General features: G+C 34.9%; 1 long non-coding RNA gene across 3 annotated transcripts in view; it reads left to right on the forward strand.

The window, feature by feature from the left end:
- Positions 1-20,329, forward strand: part of LOC120096272 (uncharacterized) — a 139,611-nt gene that overhangs the window by 93,938 nt on the left and 25,344 nt on the right. For 2 of the 3 annotated variants that reach the window (XR_005492528.2, XR_005492527.2), the window contains one exon: positions 15,388-15,590. The exons of the other annotated variant lie outside the window; for it this stretch is intronic. This is a non-coding gene — a long non-coding RNA (uncharacterized LOC120096272). Of the gene's footprint in view, positions 1-15,387; positions 15,591-20,329 lie in introns of those variants that run through there. 3 annotated transcript variants of the gene reach the window in all.

Here is a 20,329-nt window from a genome sequence, read left to right on the forward strand (position 1 = left end):
TCCTTTACCTAACAAAAGCTTTGCAGTTTTGTGGGGTCCCATTGATATCATATAACATAAGCCATTAATGTGTTCTTCAAGAAATTTCCCTCAGTACCTATGTGATTGAAACTTTTCCCTACATTTCCTTCTATTCCTTTGAACGTATCTTGTTAGATGTGGAGGTCCTACATCCACTTGGACTTAAGCTTTGTACAGGGCAATAAAAATGGATCAATTTGCTTTCTTCTACATGCTGACCTCCAGTTGATCCAGCACAATTTCTTGAAAATGTTCTTTTATCCATTGGATAGTTTTAGCTCCTTTGTCAAAAATCCATTGACCATAGGTGTGTGGATTCATATCTGGGTTTTCAATTCTGTTCCACTGATGTACCTGTCGTCTCTGTGCCAATCACATACAGTTTTTATCATTATTGTTTTCTAATAGATTTTGAAATTAGGGATTATGATTTCTCCCAAAGTTAGTTTATTGCTGAGGATAGTTTTTTGCTATCCTGAGTCTTTTGTTATTCCAAATGAATTTGCAAATTGCTCTTTGTAACTCTATGAAGACTTGTGTTGAAATTTTGATGGGGATTACATTAAATCTGTAGATTGCTTTTGGCATAATAGACATTTTTTATTAATTAATCCTGCCAATCCATGAGCATGGGAGTTCTTTCTATCTTTTGGTATCTTTTTCAATTTCTTTCTTCAGAGACTTGAAGTTCTTGTCATATAGATCTTTCGCTTGCTTAATTAGAATCACACCAACTATAGTGAAGGTTATCATGTCCATAATTTCTTTCTCAGCCTGTTCATCCTTTGAGTAGAGGAAGGTTACTGATTTGTTTGAGATAATTTTATATCCAGCCATTTTGCTGGAGATGTTTATCAGGCGTCATTGTTCTACTGGGGAATTTTTGGAGACATTCAAGTATACTATCATATCTGCAAATAGCAATAGTTTGGCTTCTTTCTTTCCAATTTCTATTCCTTTGACCTTCTTTTGTTTTCTGATTGCTCTGGCTAGGACTTCGAGTACTATATTGAATAAGTAGGTAGAGAGTGGGCAGCCTTGTCTAGTCCCTGATTTTAGTGGGATTAAAGTTTCTCTCCATTTAGTTTAGTGTTCACTACTGGTTTACTGCATAGTGCTTTTATTATGTTTAGTTGTGGGCCTTGAATTCCTAATCTCTTCAGGACTTTTATCATGAAAGGGTTGTTGAATTTTTTCAAATGCTTGTTCAGCATCTAATGAAATGATCATGAGGTTCTTTTTTTCCTTTGAGTTTGTTTATATAATAGATTATGTTCATGGACTTCCATATATTTAACCATTCCTTAATTTGTGGGATGAAACCTATTTGATCATGATGGATGATCGTTTGGATGTGTTCTTGGATTCAGTTTGTGAGAATTTTATTGATTATTTTTGCATTGATATTCATAAGGAGAATTGTTCTTAAGTTCTCTTTGTTGTTTTTTTGTGTGGTTTAGGTATAAGAGTAATTGTGGCCTTATAAAAGTAATTTGCAAGTGTTCTGTCATTTTCTATTTTGTGGAATAGTTTGGATAGTATTGGTATGATACCTTCTATGAAGGTCTGATAGATTTCTGCACTAAACCCATCTGGTTCTGGGCCTTTTTTATTTTTTATTTTTTATTTTTTGTTTGGGAGACTTTTAATAACTGCTTCTAATTCTTTAAGGAGTTATGGGATTATTTAGATGGTTTATCTAATCCTGATTTAAGTTTGATAACTTGTATTTGTCTAGAACTTGTCCATTTCCACCAGAATTTCCAGTTTTGTTTAATATAGGTTTCTTTTATTAACATCGGATGATTTTTTTTTTAAATTTCCTCAGACTCTGTTACTGTATCTCCCTTTTCATTTCTCATTTTGTTAATTTGGATACACTCTCTGTACTCTCTGGTCAGTCTGGCAAAGGGTTTATTTATCTGGTTGATTTTCTCAAAGAACCAGCTCCTGGTTTCTTGATTCTTTGTATAGTTCTTTATGTTTCTATTTGGTTGATTTCAGCCTTGAGTTTGATCATTTCCTGCCTTCTACTCCTCTTTGATATATTTTTTTTTCTGAGATTTTAGTGTGCTGTCAAACTGATAATGTATGCACTCTCCTGTTTCTTTTTGAAGGCACTCACAGCTATGAGTTTTCCTCTCAGCACTACTTTCATTGTGCCTCAAAATTTTGAGTAAGTTGTGACTTTATTTTCATTAAATTCTAAGAAGTCATTATTTTCTTTCTTTATTTCTTCCTTGAACTAGTTATCATTGTGTAGATCATTGTTCAACTTTCATGTATATGTGGGCTTTCTGTCATTTTTTTTTATCAAAGACCAGCCTTTGTTGGTGGTGATATGATAGGATGCATTGGATTATCTTTTTTTTTTTTTATTAACTTGAGTATTTCTTATATACATTTCAAGTGTTATTCCCTTTCCCGGTATCCGGACAAACATACCCTCCCCCCTCCCCTTCCTTATGGGTGTTCCCCTCCCAACCCTCCCCCCATTGCTGCCCTCCCCCCACCAGTCTAGTTCACTGGGGGTTGAGTCTTAGCAGGACCCAGGGCTTCCTCTTCCACTGGTGCTCTTACTAGGATATTCATTGCTACCTATGAGGTCAGAGTCCAGGGTCAGTCCATGTATAGTCTTTAGGTAGTGGCTTAGTCCCTGGAAGCTCTGGTTGCTTGGCATTGTTGTACATATGGGGTCTCGAGCCCCTTCAAGCTCTTCCAGTTCTTTCTCTGATTCCTTCAACTGGGGTCCTATTCTCAGTTCAGTGGTTTGCTGCTGGCATTCGCCTCTGTATTTGCTGTATTCTGGCTGTGTCTCTCAGGAGCAATCTACATCCGGCTCCTGTCGGTCTGCACTTCTTTGCTTCATCCATCTTGTCTAATTGGGTGGCTGTATATGTATGGGCCACATGTGGGGCAGGCTCTGAATGGGTGTTCCTTCAGTCTCTGTTTTAATCTTTGCCTCTCTCTTCCCTGCCAAGGGTATTCTTGTTCCCCTTTTAAAGAAGGAGTGAAGCATTCACATTTTGATCATCCGTCTTGAGTTTCATTTGTTCTAGGCATCTAGGGTAATTCAAGCATTTGGGCTAATAGCCATTTATCAATGAGTGCATACCATGTATGTCTTTCTGTGATTGGGTTAGCTCACTCAGGATGATATTTTCCAGTTCCAACCATTTGCCTACGAATTTCATAAAGTCGTTGTTTTTGATAGCTGAGTAATATTCCATTGTGTAGATGTACCACATTTTCTGTATCCATTCCTCTGTTGAAGGGCATCTGGGTTCTTTCCAGCTTCTGGTTATTATAAATAAGGCTGCAATGAACATAGTGGAGCACATGCCTTTTTTTTATGTTGGGGCATCTTTTGGGTATATGCCCAAGGATTATCTAAATCTTCTTGTATTTGTTGAGGCCTATTTTGTGACCAGTTTTATGATCAATTTTGGAGGAGGTTCAGTGAGGTGCTGAGAACAAAGTATATTCTTTGTTTTAAGATGAAATGTTCTAGAAATATCTGTTAAATTCATTTGGTTCATAACTTCGGTTAGTTTCTCTATGTCTTTTTTATTTCTGTTTCCATGATCTGTCCATTGATCAGAGTGGGATGTTGAAATCTCCTACTATTATTGTGTGAGGTGCAGTTTGTGCTTTGAGCTTTAGTAAGGTTTCTTTTATGTATGTAAGTGCCCTTGCTTTTGGAACATAGATATTTTGGATAGAGAGTTCATCTTCGTGGATTTTTCCTTTAATGAATATGAGTGTCCTTCCCTATTTTTTTTTTGATAACTTTTGGTTGAAAGTCGATTTTATTCAATATTAGAATGACTACTCTGCTTTGTTTCTTTGGACCATTTGCTTGAAAGTTGTTTTCCAGCCTTTTACTCTGAGCTAGTGTCTGTCTTTGATCTGAGATGTCTTTCCTCTGTGTAGCAAAATGTTGGGTCCTTTTTACCTTGTTTACCTATGTTGTCCTGTATTTCTTCAAGGAAGTTATTTTTGTCCTTTAAATTCCTCTATCATCATCCTAAGATGTGATTTTAAATCCAAATCTTGCTATTCCAGTGCGTTTGGATATCCAGTATTTTCTTTGTTTTGTGAACTGGGCTGTGATGATGCCAAATAGTCTTGGTTTGTATTGCTCAGTTTCTTGTGGCTGCCTCTGGCCGTCAGGTTGTCCATCATGTTAGCTTGTTTTGCTCTCTCTGACAGTGGCTTGACCCTCTTTAGCCCTGTGTGTCAGCACTCCTGTAGACCTGTTTTCTTTCAGAAGGATCTAGGAACAGAGAGCTGCTCCTGAGTTTGTGTGACCTGAAGTCTCCAGGTAGATTGCTTGGTTCAGAAGAGTTGTTCTTACCTCTGCTCTCAGGAGGGTAGGCACTCCTGGTGACTGACTTTCAGCTCTAAGTGCAGGCAGAAACTCAGTGTCTTGACCCTGACTGTTCCTAGGTCCCTGTGCCTAAGGGTACCGATGGCACTAGGGGGTTCACTCTAGTATCAGGAATGTGGGCAAAAATTAGTTTTCTCCTCTGACTTCTCAGGGTTGTCTGCACTTCTGAGGATCCAGCGCTCTCCTCCAAAGGATTTGGGTTGATATTCTATTTTTAAGCAGGTTGGCTATGTCAATATATTAAACTGCCAGAAGACTATTTCTCTAAAACTTGAGTTGGAATGCTAAAATTAAGCAATTTTGACCCACCCACCCCTTAGATAGCTCCAGGAAAGGGCTTTAGGCCACAAGGAAGAAAATCAGCCAAAAGATCAGCTTAACTACCCATCAATGGCCTAGTTGTTGTTACTTCAATCTACCTGTAAAAATGTATAAAAGATGCTTGTAAGTTAGAATTGGGATTGCGTTTGGGCACTTGCTTAAAAGACTGTTTAAGGTGGATACCAGCATGAAAAATAAACCTCTTGCTTTTGCATTGATCTGAGTCTCATTGTCTCACTGGGGGTCTCCTGGCAGGTAAAGAACCTCTAGGGCTTTACAGGAAGAGAACTTGTTAAACAAATGGGCTAAGTAAACTCCACTCAGGAAATGGAGCCCATGTTAGTCACATTATGTCTTCTTGTAAGACAGCTTTTATAAATAAATACTTGTGAAGTCTCAATGCCCCAGTGTAGGGGATTGTGGAGTGATGGTGGGGTGGCAGGAGTGGATGAGTGGATGGGGATGCACCCTCATAGAATTAGAGGAAGGGAGGATGGGATAGGGGTTTTCCAGAAAGGAAACTAAGAAAGGGAACAACATTTAAAAGGTAAATAAATAAAATATCCAATAAAAAATAAAGGAAATTACCTTCAATTTAACAATTTTTTAACTGTAATAGTCATTTTGTTACAAAGAATATTTTAGTTTTTTAATCTGTTTTAATACAAAATTTTAAGTACTCAATTGATTTCTCTTTTCTACGAAAACTTAAAGCATAATAGAATCCAAACTTTAAACCTATTTGTGTTCCTTCCTTTAGAAGAAAGTCATCCTCTGTAACTGGATGATCAAATGTTGAAGAACAAATTATTAATAGAGATTTTTGAAGGCAAGATGCACTTCAACGAATATGGGAAACTGTAATTTGAATTTTCAAACTTCATGTGGTCAAGGTGATCTCAAGAATATATATAGACATGGAATGGACAATGCATTTCTTTTTGTTTTTTTTTTTTTCATCTTTATTAACTTGAGTATTTCTTATTTACATTTTGATTGTTATTCCCTTTCCCTGTTTCCAGGCCAACACCCCCCTAGCCCCTCCTGCTCCCCTTTTCTATGGGTGTTCCCTTCCCTATCCTCCCCCCATTTCTGCCCTCCCCCAAACAATCACGTTCACAGGCGGTTCAGTCTTGCCAGGACCAAGGGCTTTCCTTCCACTGGTGTTCTTACTAGGCTATTCATTGCTACCTATGGAGCCCAGGGTCACTCCACGTATAGTCTTTAGTTAGTGGCTTAGTCCCTGAAAACTCTGGTTGGTTGCTATTGCTTTTCATATGTGGTCTCAAGCCCCTTCAAGCTCTTTTAGTTCTTTCTCTGATTCCTTCAACGGGAGTCCCATTCTCACTTCAGTGGTTTAATGATGGCACTCGCCTATATATTTGTTGTATTCTGGCTGTGTCTCTCAGGAGAGATCACATCTGGTTCCTGTACGCCTATGCTTCTTCCCTTCATCCATCTTATCTATTTTGGTGGCTGTATATGTATGGGCCACATGTGGGGCAGGCTCTGAATGAGGGTTCCTTCTTCCTCTGTTCTAAACATTGCCTCCCTATTCCCTCCCAAGGGTATTCTTGTTCCCCTTTTAAAGAAGGAGTGAAGCATTTGCAGTTTGGTCATCCTTCTTGAGTTTCATGGGTTCTGTGAATCTAGGGTAATTCGAGCATTTGGGCTAATATGCACTTATCAATGAGTGAATACCATGTGTGTTTTTTAGTGATTGGGTTACCTCACTCAGGAAGATATTTTCCAATTCCATCCATTTGCCTATGAATTTCAAAAAGTCATTGTTTTTGATAGCTGAGTAATATTCCATTGTGTAGATGTACCACATTTTCTGTATCCATTCCTCTGTTGAAGGGCATCTGGGTTCATTCCAGCTTCTGGCTATTATAAATAAGGCTCCTATGGACATGATATAATAGCGTATTTAAGTGATCCCAAAAGTTCCACCAGAGAACTACTAAACAAGATAAACACCTTCAGTAATGTGGGTGGGTATAAAATTAACTCAAATAAATTGGTAGCATTCCTCTACATAAAAGTGAAACAAGCTGAGAAAGAAATTAGTGAAACAACACACTTCATAATAGTCTCAAATAATATAAAATACCTCAGTGTGACTTTAACCAACCAAGGGAAAGATCTGTATGATAAGAACTTCAAGCCTCTGAAGAAAGAAATTGAAGAAGATCTCAGAAGATGGAAAGATCTCTCACGCTTACGGATTAACAGGATTAATATAGTAATTGCCATTAAAATGGCCATTTTACCAAAAGCGATCTACAGATTCAATGCAATCCCCATCAAAATACCAATCCAATTCTTCAGAGAATTAGACAGAACAATTTGCAAATTCATCTGGAATAACAAAAATCCCAGGATAGCTAAAACTATCCTCAACAGTAAAACGACTTCCAGGGGAATCACTATCCCTGAACTGAAGAAGTATTACAGAGCAATAGTGATAAAAACTGCATGGCATTGGTACAGAGACAGACAGATAGACCAGTGGAATAGAATTGAAGACCCAGAAATGAACACACACATCTATGGTCACTTGAATTTTGACAAAGGTGCCAAAACCATCCAATGGAAAAAAGATAGCATTTTCAGCAAATGGAGCTGGGTCAACTGGAGGTCAGCATGTAGAAAAATGCAGATTGATCCATTCTTATCACCTGTACAAAGCTTAAGTCCAAGTGGATCAAGGACCTCCACATCAAAGAAGATACACTCAAACTAACAGAAGAAAAATTGGGGAACAGTCTTGAACACATTTGCACTGGAGAAAATTTCCTGAACAAAACACCAATGGCTTATGCTCTAAGATCAACAATCGACAAATGGGATCTCATAAAACTGCAAAGCTTCTGTAAGGCAAAGGACACTGTTGTTAGGACAAAATGGCAACCAACAGATTGGGAAAAGATCTTTACCAATCCTACAAATTATAGAGGGCTTATATCAAAAATATACAAAGAACTCTAGAAGTTAGACTGCAGGGAGACAAATAATGCTATTAAAAAATTGGGTTCAGAGCTAAACAAAGAATTCACAGCTGAGGAATGCCGAATGGCTGAGAAACATCCAAAGAAATGTTCAACATCTTTAGTCATAAGGGAAATGCAAATCAAAACAAACCTGAGATTTCACCTCACACCAGTGAAAATGACTAAGCTCAAAAACTCAGGTGACAGCAATTGCTGGCGAGGATGTGGAGAAAGAGGAACACTCTTCCATTTTTGGAGGGATTGTAGCCTGATACAACCATTCTGGAAATCAGTCTGGAGGTTCCTCAGAAAATTGGACATTGAACTACCTGAGGACCCAGCTATACCTCTTTTGGGCATATATCCAAAAGATGCCCCAACATATAGCAAAGACACGTGCTCCACTATGTTCATAGCAGCCTTATTTATAAAAGACAATGCATTTCTAAGTAGCTTTGAACTATATGTATTTTATGAAGAAGATACTGAAGTTTTGAAAAATAAACATTAAATTTTTCATATGTTAGCATACAATATTTTAAAATAAATCTTGTGATTTTTAAAAATGCTGTTTACTTAATTATTCTTCTACAAACACCACTATTGGAGTTCAAAATATCCAATAGATATGAGCAAAAACATAAATATTTGTGCATTGCAAGATAATTTAATATATACAATCTATTTTACAGTAAACTAATGTGGTTCTCCAACCATGAATTAGCATATAACTTTTAGAGTATAAAAGCATAATGAGGTATTATCAGGAAAATATGTAATTTCTTAAGAAAATTTAAGCAGATCCCAATAACCAGGAAGTATGACGTGTTAAAAGGGGTTTAAAATTTAGGTTGTTATCTTAGAGTCTTTTCAGTGGTGGAAAATAAACTTTCCTTATAATCCACATGGACACACACAACATGTTCACACATGAAACAACTGCAAATGAAAACATTACTCATAAAAAGCAATTACTTTTATTTGTCTTAAAGCATGGTTGCACCTTTTTATGAATACAAGTTTACTTTCCCATTCAATATGAGATTATGACCTCAGGCATATGTTCATATAATTTTTCACTATGAAAAATTAATGATTATAAACTTCAATGAATGTGTATCTTATGAGAATAAAGGAAGGGGAAGCCCTGGGTCCTGCTAAGACTGAACCCCCAGGGAACTAGATTGTTGGGGGGAGGGTAACAAGGGGGGGGAGGATGGGGAGGGGAACACCCATAAAAAATGGGAGGGGGAGGGGGATGTTTGCCCGGAAACCGGGAAAGGGAATAACACTCGAAATGTATATAAGAAATACTCAAGTTAATAAAAAAAAACAGATAGATATTGAAGAAAATCAGTGAAAACTTCTAACAGTATCACTGGATTCACAGTCAAAAATAAATAAAACATCTACCTACTGCCTTGTGATGGTGTCTTACATCATGGACATTAACCTTTTCATACACTCCTGAGAGTGTTTTCGAAGCATGGCATCATTATTAAATGTTTTAAAATATTTAGTCTACATTAACAATTTATAGCTATATATTCATTGTTGAGACGAAATTGATATTCTGATTTATGAACACATTGTGTTTAATTATCTTAAATAGTAATATTTCTTTAACTGCAAATGTTTAGGAAAAAACTTTACAACTTCAATATTCACAGTGTTATGAAGTACACATTCATCTCAAAAGAATCTCTCCTTTTTTTTTAATCTGTCACACATACTTCTCCATTTGTCTCAGTCTCTTCTTGCTGGTCTGCTTCTATGACATTTGTGTTGTCTTATGAACAAAAATTCGAGGTTCTGTCTGTGCCTAGTAATTTCATGTATGTAGGGTTCTCCAATTTGATGTATTTTCTTGACAAACACAGAAAATGGCCTTTGTTTTGGCCTACTAATATTTCACTGTGTACTTGTACCACATTTTTTATCTGAGCATGTATTTTTGGGCATTGGAATTAATTTCATACTTGGACTATTGTCAATAGCACTACAGTAAATAGATCTCTGGAGTTATTTCTCTGAGAAATTGACTTCAAATCCTTTAGGTTATATCCAGAAGGAAGATCGCAAGATTATATGGCAATCCTATTTTCTATTTATACATATATCAGTATAATTATACTAATACATTTTATAATTTTAATACGAAGTAATCCTTTTGGCCACAATTAATTTTAAACTGTAAGCATGTTGTCAGCATAACATTTTTCTACACCAATTCTGCACATGTGGAACAGTGCAGTATAGCAGAGGAAAAAAGTATTAATCATTTATTACATATTGTTGCATTGTTAAAGCAGCCATTTGGACTTGTTCCTAGTTATATTTCTGCAAAAGTTAATTAAAAGATAATGAGAAAAAATGCCCCTGCTTTGGTGAAATATTGTTTTGATGGTGCTTTAAAATTCATTTGGAATACCACTTAAAGAGAAACTTTAAATGTCACGTAGGTCTTTAACACATAGTTTTTTTTCATGAGAATAATCATAGGTTTTAAATGGTGTAAGCATTTTCTAAAAATTTCAAACAATTTAAACAGCCCAGAAAGTTATCAGAAGCCCTATACCAAGATGGTTTTTCTCACCATGTATGGTCATTTGATTAATTTAATATACTTAATGAAAATTTACTTGTATATTTTTCTTAATCAAAGTACATAAATTATTCTGATTTTTTATCCACCATTAAATTTTACCTAATGTTTATCTTTATTGCTGAATTCCACAGCAGATGTCATATTAAATTTGTGAATACTCCCCAGACTCTTTTCATCTCTGACAGCTTCTCTGATTTTCCTTGTTGTTTATAATGTTGACAGTTTTGAAGAGAACATGATAGATATTTTGTAGACATTTTAGAGACTTGCCATTGTTGATGTTAAGTTTGATCACCTTGCAAAAGAAATGCTTGTCAGGTTTTCCTCAGAGTTTTTCTGTCTTCTTATTTTTTTTCTTCTGGCTTATATACTGCACAATTTGAAAAGGCTATTATACCAAGTTACACACAAGGAATCAAAGATTATATATCAGCTCCTTCTAGGTGGTGCTTAAGCAATAAAACATAACATAATTATTGTAATATAAATTTGCAACTTCTCATATATTTATTTATTTAGCAATAATTTATTTAAATCAGCATGGATTTATGGATTTTATTTATCATGTGGGTTACAAGTTAATGTTACGTTAACCAGTACTTACTCAAATTGACTATTTATTTCTGATTCCTTCATTTGTCTTCTGGGTCCTCAGCTGGTAATTTTTCATTACTCCCTTTCATCTGGTTTGAAGTGCTCTACTCAATTCCAATCCAGTTTGCTTGGATGGTTTTTGATTTTTGAAAACTGTGTCTTACTTTGTAATCTATTCTGGCCTTGGAATCCTATTATAGCTACATCAAGGAAGGAATTCAATGCTCTTGCCTTTTTCTCCCATGTTTTGTGATTACAGGCATGGACCACCAAGTCTTACCAGTATTGACTGACATATTTTGCAATGTATATTCATTCTAGAATTTACCTCTTTTAAATTTGTTAATTCCCTTCTTTTACTACTCAAAACATTCTACATTTTGAAGTCTTTTGTGTCTGCTTTAACAAAAACGACTTTTTTGATTGACAAGTGTTGTGCATTTTACGTCTCTGCATCTCCTTACATTTTAAATATCTGAATCTTTAAATTTTAAAGCACTTATATACAAACATACGGCTAAGAGCTTTTAAATATATTTTAATACTCTTTTTAAAGGTAGAATACTTACACATGTGATGCATTCCTTGGGTTAATTTGATATTTATTGCTCTAAGTGATATTTTAACTTTATTCTTTCCATTACTTTTCATATTTTTCTCTTTCCTGATATGTGCCTTACCTTATTTTAATTTTCTCACACTTCATCTATTCTATGCATATATACTTTGTGTGTTTATTTTATTGCTTTTTTCAGTGTCTTCCCTCGGGTATAAGTATACATTTTAATTAACTTAAATATACTTTATATGACATGATGTCTCTACACATGTGTATGGTGAGGAGTACTTACACTACTGTTACTTCTTTAAGAAATTTCTATTACTGATTAGAATAATCATGTCACAAGTACTTAACAAATCATGACTTCTGATTTACCCTACTATTTTCAGACCAATTAGCAAATCAGACTTATTTTCTGTTTTTTCTCTATCATAATTTTAACTTGTATTTGCAGTCTTGAATTCTATTCCATGTCATTTTTTGAATGTTTATTTTAAATCTACTGCAGAGTATTTCTGTTAATGATAAATATCCCGTTTTGTTTGTTTTCATACTTTACTTGATTTTTATTTCATTTTATTCTATTTAGCCTGACTGAGACAGTATTTTGCTTCCTCTACATTGAAGGGTGTTTCAACTGGATCTAGAATTATGGGCTGGCATCTTCTGTTTTATTTTTCTTTCAATATTTTATCTATATCACTCTACTTACTCCTTGTTACGATTCGGAGCTCTAATTACCCTGACAAGCACGGACAAGCACCCTGCTTTCATGTTGAAAATGATAATCATTATGTTCTGTTTTGCTACCCATGCTCTTTGGAAATCAAGAGGGAACTGAGTTCCAGTAGTTTGCTGCATTGTTTTGCATAGCAAGTCTACTACTGCCAAGCATCTCCGAGAGAGCCTCTCTTTTCTCGTAAAGCTACTCTCATTTTTTTTTTCTGGCCAAATTTCCGGTGTCTTTGGTTTTTCTAAAGAAAAGTTTATATCTTCCTATAATATTTCCTTTAGAAATGGAACATATCCAACCACTGTGTGAACCAGTAATCATAGGAAATGTCTTAATAATTTCAGATGGGTCATTATTTCATTGTACATGACATTACACTACACAATTGATGAATAATTTCATAATAACTTGGCTTACATTGTTTTAGATTATTGTGCATTATTCTTGATCTGTGCATAAGTTTACATAGGCTTGAATAAATAACCTCAGTGTAAATGTGCTTCCGTTATTCTCAAGGCGCCACTGGTAGCAGCAGAGGAGACCAATTCTCATCACCAGCAGATTGGACCAGAATAAAATGCTGCAATTCTTGTACATTTCCCAGTGATGTGCAGTTGCTTGAGAATCACTTTCTCACAATCATGATAGTATTTTCTCCATGAATAATTTTATATTCACATAACAATTTTAAATGACTATCTATTAATTATGTAAAGAGGGGACACCAGAAGAGAGTTTAGGGTTGATTTGGAGTTTCAGTAGAATCCTTAATAACCTGTAGTCATTCAGAAATTCAGTCCCCAAATCTATTGATATGACAGCATTTCCTCTAAAATGTTGAAAGAAAAATCAGTTCGTATAAGTAGTGTTAAATTATTTAAATATAATATACTTGGTTAGGAAACAATTGTCAGAATTAGATTTAGTTAATGGGAAACATGAGGATTTGCTGAATCTGTGAAAAGATCTTTATTACAAACATTTTTGTAAAATTGCCTATTTGTTACAAACATTATAATTTATCCAGTAAAGTTACTGACAGTGACGATAAATAGAAAATATAAAATTTTAGTGATAAAAGTAGAAGTTGGAGTTTGTTATCCAAACCAAAACCAGCTGTGACTACTTCTATCCACTTAATGAGTAATGCTGTATAGCTTAATCTTTACAGTGCTGGCACTCTGTATCATGGCACTGGCCTGAAATGCAAAGTGCACCTTTATTAATTTTCCTTTTTATCTTCTTATATTGAAAGTTAATTTTTTTTGGAAAATATACTCTGATCATATTTCCTCCTTAACCAAATCCTTCTAGAACCCCTGCAACTTCCCACCCATCAAATTGACACATTGTTTCTATTTCTTGTTAGAAAACAAAAGGCACCTAAAAATATAATACAATATTATACAACAAAAACAAACAGACAAAACAGAACTGGCATCTAAAAATAATCTATTATATTATAATAAAAACAAGTAAACAGATGAAGAGGACAAAGGAAACTAGGGCGGGTGGGGAATAAAGAACATGAAACACACATAGATGCAGATATATACACAGAAACAGGGAAATACAAAGTGGAAGCCATAATATATACAAGAAAGTACAGTAAGGAGGAAAAAGGAAGGAAGAAAGAAAGAAAGAAAGAAAGAAAGAAAGAAAGAAAGAAAGAAAGAAACAAAGAAACAAAGAAACAAAGAAATGAATTCAAGTTCTAACAAAAATATTATGAGACATAGAATCTCAAAAAAAGCCATGGACTTGAGAAAGTACTTCTGGGCATGGGTTTTTCTGTGTACTTTTTTGTTTGTTTGTTTGTTTGTTTGTTTTCATCCAATAAGACTCAAATGGTTTCACAAGGGCTAGAATTAATCATGGAAGAAAGGCATGAAAGGAGTCAGAGGAGAATTGGTAAAGGAAGAGGAAACTGTTTTTTCTTTCATAGAAGTTGGCTTAGAATAAAAAGAGGTTGAGGTTGAGCTGTAAATCTTCACAGCTGTCTCCAGTGATGCAGGGTTCTACCTCCCAGAGGTTCTAATATAGGTTTTCATGAAGACACCATGAACTGAGGACATACTGGTCAAATATAAAAGACTGTGGGGACATTTAATATTTAAGCTACCACAGACATTTTAGTTGTTCTTGTATATGTGTGTTTGGTGTGTGTGTGTGTGTGTGTGTGTGTGTGTGTGTGTGGGTGTGGGTGTGGGTGTGCCTGTGTGTGTGTTTGTGTGTGTACTAAAAATGTGAGACTGAGCCTGAGAATACAGCTCAATGGTAAAGGAGTACTTTTCTACATGTGAGTCCCTAACTTCAATTCCTACCATGGACTTATACACATTGCAGGATGCCTTTGTACAGGTAATATTCACCATGTGTGAAAAAGACCATTCCTCTTCTTTTTGTTGACTTTGCCACACATTGGTGACTATATTGTGGGGTCAATATTTTGGCAATCTATTTTTTAAATATTTAATTACTTATAATAAAAATCATAAAGAGGTTAAAATGAATCCTGTTTTCCTTAAGTGGTTTCTATCAGAGTATTTTTTTGCATAGCAACAGATAAGTAAGTAATATTGGTAATCACAGCCTTAAACTCAGCACATGAATTATTCCTCTTTAGAGCACAGAGAAAAAGAAATGGACTACAATTTTTCACCACAACTATGTGTTAGCAAATGTTTAATATTTACAAATACCTTCATTTCAGATGCTTACATTCTTTAATTTTGGTTATTTTATTTAAACCTTTTTAGCTGTAGGTACTTTGTGTGAATTTAAACAAATAAATATTGAAAATAATATTAAAAAATATGAAATTTTTAAAGTGTATTGAACCTTATTTTCAGTATACTTTCTCTATATACTTTTGCCTATATTATACTTTATTAGTAAAGATCACAACAAAGTCAATAAAGATTCTTTACATTATTGTCAGATGATTACACTAGTGGTGATTTAACAAGTCCTTATTAATTATTTCAATTTAAAATCAGTTGTTTAGTAGTTTGGGTTTTATTATTTATTGATCTATTTATATTTGTACTTTTATATTTTATAATCATATATTAATAGGAATATATATTTATATCATATTTTTACAATGTGTAAAATAAAATGTAGGCCTAAAATTACATGTCTCCATCAAATCTCTCCTCTCAGGCCTCAGGAAAGTGCAGAAACAGAGGCAGAAAGAGTGTAAGAGTCAATGGACACAGAGGACACAAGGAAGCAAAGCCATTTAAATGCAGCGGGACTAGTCCGCAGATGTGTACTGATTTCCTGCTTTCTTTTATCTATCATTCTTTGTCTTTTATCTTTCTGCTAGTGTGCTTACTTGATAACAATAAAATAGTGACTGATTATTATGTTTACATTATTTTTTATTGTGATGATTTGCTTTTGTACAGGAACTTGGGGTTTATATATATGAAATTCAGTGCTATGATTTGTAAATATCTCCCAAAGACCCACATATTCACTGAAGACTAGTTGCTGATGAAAAGGAATAGACTTCTGTGAGATGAGGCCTAGCTGGAGAGAGCGTAGCATTCACGAACATGTGCCCTTTACATGTTAGGAATCAGCCTCCTCCCTCTCCTTCTCTCTGCTTCCACGTTTCCATGAAGTCTATATTTTGCTCTACTCTAAGTAGCTACCATGACATAATGGCTAAGCAAAATCAACCAACAAAACTACTTCACAATGGGCTGAAACTCTAAAACACTGACCCAAGTCAATACTTCCCTAGTTTATGTTGATTTTCCTAGATATTTTGTCACAATAACAAAAAATTAACAAATTGTTTGCTGTGGGATATTTTCATTAGTAACTCAGAAATAATGTTTATTGTTTTTAACTTACTTGTTAAATTATGAAAGTTTTGACCTTTGTCTTTGAATTTTTTTGTATGAGGTTTTTTTCCAGCACACTAAAATAGATACTTCCTTCCCTCGTGCTAACACCTGGATAGTGAGGGTTCTACAGCTGCATGCATTTGCGAGCACACAAAATGCACAATTAGCTCTGAAAATCGGAGGTATGGTGTAATCACAAAGTTTGTACATCAGAGTGATGAGATATGAATGATCGTTCAATTTTTATCTTGACTTGTGATCCAGCTCTGGCAATGGAAACAGCTGAAGGAAGCCAGCATAGGCAAGACAGAGCAGCTGGTAAGCCTTAATTGGAGCTAATTGCTGATTGGAGACTGGCGATTCCTAATTACTCTCACCTGTACAAATAGGCCTATAAAAAACTTTATGAAAGTTAAGTAAAAGGATCCAATTTAATAGCCCATTACAGTGAATATTAAAAGAGATAAAACAAGTGATTGAAGCTATGAGAGGGAGAAGAGTGGAGGCAAAAGTAAACTTGAACACTTTTACTTAATGGCATATTAGCTGAACATACAGTTACTGCTGCCTTCAGGGCATACCTTGTTTCAGTGCACAGACTGGTACCAATTTTCTGCTTACTAAAGAAAATTACTCTCCCAATTTTAGAGAGAACATTTCAGAAGAAGAAAGCTTTTTGAATGTGTTGAAGAAAATACAATTGAAAAATTTGAAAACTTTAAAAGTAGGTTAGGAAAAAAATGGAAGTACATGGAAATCGGATTTACAACATATACTTTTTAAAAGGTAGTTTGCAGTTTCTATTTGGGGTAAGTTTAATTCCCAATATTATTAATGTTATTTCTTAAAAAAAATAGGTATGTGTCTATCAATTTGTCAGTACAATCATTGACATGCATCAAATGCAATAGAGAATATTTACATTTTCTGTGTACATAAGAACACAGATATATGGCATATATGGTTTTTACTTTTGTATAAATTATATCTTTCTGTTACATTCAAAGCATATTTTCAGAAAATATTTAATTTCCAGGAAAAGAAGATAGAAAGTAGAAAGCAGAAGAAAGCCAATATGTAGACATGGATAGATAGATAGATAGATAGATAGATAGATAGATAGATAGATACATACATACATACATACATACATACATACATACATAGTGTTAATGCAAAAATATTGAAAGAAAAGAAAACCACATTGGAGAGTAAAATGTTATACAGTTTTTAAAAAGGGGCCAAAAACAGAATCATAGAATTGTTCATATTTCATAAATGTATGCTATGAGTCAGCACATTCCCTGAAAGATAAAAAGTTTTCCCATCAGTTACCTGATTGAACTAACTGTACAGAAATATAGAGTAAAAATATAAAGATTATGGAAAGAATTAAATTTATTTTCAAGATCTCAATCCTAAATGTCTATGCACCAAATACAAGGGCACCTACATACGTAAAAGAAACCTTACTAAAGCTCAAAGCACACATTGCACCTCACACAATAATAGTAGATTTCAACATCCCACTCTCATCAATGGACAGATCATGGAAACAGAAATTAAACAGAGACGTAGACAGACTAAGAGATGTCATGAACCAAATGGACTTAACAGATATTTATAGAATATTCTATCCTAAAGCAAAAGGATATACCTTCTTCTCACCACCTCATGGTACTTTCTCCAAAATTGACCATATAATTGGTCATAAAACAGGCCTCAACAGATACAGAAAGATAGAAATAATCCCATGCCTCCCATCAAACCATCATGGACTAAAGCTGGTCTTCAATAACAATAAGGGAAGAATGCCCACATATAAGTGGAAGTTGAACAATGCTCTACTCAATGATAACCTGGTCAAGGAAGAAATAAAGAAAGAAATTACAGAGTTCTTAGAATTTAATGAAAATGAAGGTACAACATATCCAAACTTATGGGACACAATGAAAGCTGTGCAAAGAGGAAAACTCATAGCTCTGAGTGCCTGCAGAAAGAAACAGGAGAGAGCATATGTCAGCAGCTTGACAGCACACCTAAAAGCTCTAGAACAAAAAGAAGGAAATACACACAGGAGGAATAGAAGGCAGAAAATAACCAAACTCAAAGCTGAAATCAACCAAGTAGAAACAAAAAGGACCATAGAAAGAATCAACAGAACCAAAAGTTGGTTCTTTGAGAAAGTCAACAAGATAGATAAACCCTTAGACAGACTAATGAGAGGACACAGAGAGTGTGTCCAAATTAACAAAATGAGAAATGAAAAGGGAGACATAATTATGGAATCAGAGGAAATTCAAAAAATCATGAGATCCTACTACAAAAGCCTACATTCATCAAAATTGAAAATCTGCAGGAAATGGACAATTTCCTAGACATATACCTGGTATCGAAGTTAAGTCAGGAACAGATAAACCATTTAAAAAATGCCATAAGTCTTAATGAAATAGAGGCAGTCATTAAAGGTCTCCCAACCAAAAAGAGCCAAGTTCCAGACACGTTCTGTGCAGAATTTTATCAGAACTTCATAGAAGACCTCATACCAATACCATCCAAACTATTCCGCAAAACTGAAACAGACGGAGCGCTACCGAATTCCTTCTATAAAGCCACAATTACTCTTTTACCTAAACCACACAAAGACCGAACAAAGAAAGAGAACCTCAGACCAATTTCCCTTATGAATATAGACACAAAAATACTCAATAAAATTCTGGCAAACCGAATCTAGAAGCACATCCAAACAATCATTCACTATGATCAAGTAGTCTTCATCCCAAACATGCAAGGATGGTTTAATATATGGAAAACCATCAACGGAATTCATTATATAAACAAACTGAAAGAACAAAACCACATGATCATTTCCTTAGATGCTGAGAAACCATTTGACAAAATTCAACATCCCTTCATGATAAAAGTCCGGGAAAGAATAGGAATTCAAGGCCCATACCTAAACATACTAAAAGTCATATACAGCAAACTAGTAGCTAACATTAAACTAAATGGAGAGAAACTTGAAGCAATCCCACTAAAATCAGGGACTAGGCAAGGCTGCCCATTCTCTCCCTACTTATTCAATATAGTTCTTAAAGTTCTAGCCAGAGCAATCAGACAACAAAATTAGATCAAGAGAATACAGATTGGAAAAGAAAAAGTCAAAATGTCACTATTTGCAGATGATATGATAGTATATTTAAGCAATCCCAAAAGTTCCACCAGAGAACTTCTAAACCTGATAAACACCTTCAGCAAAGTGGTTCGGTATAAAATTAACTCAAATAAATCAGTAGCCTTCCTCTACACAAAAGAGAAACAAGCTGAGAAAGAAATTAGTGAAACAACACCCTTCATAATAAACCCAAATAATATAAAATATCACAGTGTGACTTTATCCAAGCAAGTAAAAGATCTGTACAATAAGAACTACAAGACACTGAAGAAGGAAATTGAAGAAGACGTCAGAAGATGGAAAGATCTCCCATGCTCATGGATTGGCAGGATTAACATAGTAAAATGGCCATTTTACCAAAAGCGATCTACAGATTCAGTGCAAACCCCATGAAAATACCAATCCAATTCTTCAGAGAGTTAGACAGAATAATTTGCAAATTCATCTGGAATAACAAAAAACCCAGGATAGCTAAAACTATCCTCAACAATAAAAGGACTTCAGGGGGAATCACTATCCCTGAACTCAAGCAGTATTACAGAGCAATAGTGATAAAAACTGCATGGTATTGGTACAGAGACAGACAGATAGACCAATGGAACAGAATTGAAGACCCAGAAATGAACCCACACACCTATGGGCACTTGATTTTTGACAAAGGAGCCAAAACCATCAAATGGAAAAAAGATAGCATTTTCAACAAAGGGTGATGGTTCAATTGGAGGTCAACATGTAGAAGAATGCAGATCGATCCATGCTTATCACCCTGTACAAAGCTTAAGTCCAAGTGGATCAAGGACCTCCACATCAAACCTGATACACTCAAACTAATAGAATAAGAGGTGATGAAGCATCTCGAACACACGGGTAATGGAGAAAATTTCCTGAACAAAACACCAATGGCCTATGCTCTAAGATCAATAATCGACAAATGGGATCTCATAAAACTGCAAAGCTTCTGTAAGGCAAAGGACACTGTTGTTAGGACAAAATGGCATCCAACAGAGTGGGAAAAGATCTTTACCAATCCTACAACAGATAGAGGGCTTATATCCAAAATATACAAAGAACT

The sequence above is a fragment of the Rattus norvegicus genome, chromosome 13, assembly GCF_036323735.1.
Source record: "Rattus norvegicus strain BN/NHsdMcwi chromosome 13, GRCr8, whole genome shotgun sequence".
Taxonomy (NCBI): domain Eukaryota; kingdom Metazoa; phylum Chordata; class Mammalia; order Rodentia; family Muridae; genus Rattus; species Rattus norvegicus.